The sequence below is a fragment of the Etheostoma spectabile genome, chromosome 14 (genome assembly GCF_008692095.1).
Source record: "Etheostoma spectabile isolate EspeVRDwgs_2016 chromosome 14, UIUC_Espe_1.0, whole genome shotgun sequence".
Lineage (NCBI taxonomy): Eukaryota > Metazoa > Chordata > Actinopteri > Perciformes > Percidae > Etheostoma > Etheostoma spectabile.
Genome location: NC_045746.1, coordinates 17863178 through 17863911, shown reverse-complemented (window position 1 = coordinate 17863911; position 734 = coordinate 17863178). Strand labels below are relative to the sequence as shown.

At 37.6% G+C, this 734-nt stretch overlaps 2 long non-coding RNA genes across 4 annotated transcripts in view; one reads left to right on the top strand and one right to left on the bottom strand.

Annotated features, from left to right (window-relative positions):
- Window positions 1–734, bottom strand: part of LOC116701278 (uncharacterized) — a 22156-nt gene that overhangs the window by 134 nt on the left and 21288 nt on the right. For both annotated transcript variants that reach the window (XR_004334881.1, XR_004334882.1), the window contains exon 3: window positions 1–197. This exon is cut by the window's left edge and continues 134 nt beyond it. This is a non-coding gene — a long non-coding RNA (uncharacterized LOC116701278). The remainder of the gene's footprint in view (window positions 198–734) is intronic.
- LOC116701276 (uncharacterized) overlaps window positions 1–734 on the top strand; it is a 3195-nt gene that overhangs the window by 646 nt on the left and 1815 nt on the right. For both annotated transcript variants that reach the window (XR_004334879.1, XR_004334878.1), the window contains exon 2: window positions 488–528. This is a non-coding gene — a long non-coding RNA (uncharacterized LOC116701276). The remainder of the gene's footprint in view (window positions 1–487; window positions 529–734) is intronic.

Sequence of the window (734 nt, the reverse complement as noted above, 5' to 3'; positions counted from 1 at the left end):
TTTGAGGCCCTGCTGTGTGACTCTTCACGGCAGGGTTATAGGTAAACCTCAGACAAACCGTGTACAAACCTCCATTTATCATTTAGAATGAAATGGTATTGGAGCTTTCCCTAATTATGTGTACTGTCTTCTCATTTATGTTCACTGAAAAGGGAAATTCCTTGCGCCAACAAGGAGACCATGTGGCATGAAGGAACCTCAGATTTCACTGCTTAACTGTCTCTAGTTACAACTTTGTCAGGGCAAAAATAATTAAAATATCCAGAAGACATTCTTTTGATATTGACATGTTTAACTACCTGTTTTTTTTTATCATGTCTCATGTGGTCTACTTGAATATTGATTAAGAAGTCAAAATGTAACTATCAGTATTTTAATACGTCAGTCCAAGCCATTGTGTATATGGCATATTTATAAGTATGAAATATGCACAATTTGTACATGTAATAAGTTTCATGACTAGTGACCATTTATTTTGTGTTTATAGACCAAAGACTTGCGTGTAACGTCCAGCATCAAGATGTTAAGGTAAAACATTTTTATTTTTTCTCCCTCATTGGCGTAATATGTCTGCCAGCCCGTGTGAATGCATGGGTTGTTTAACGTTACACAAGAAGAACATGCAAACCCTTTTTCAGTTCTAAACTTCAGAGAGACATTTCTGTATAGTGTTGATTGTGCAGACCTTTCCAGCGAGGCCGAGCCTGCAGTGGTCGTGTCCTTTCCTGTAGTGT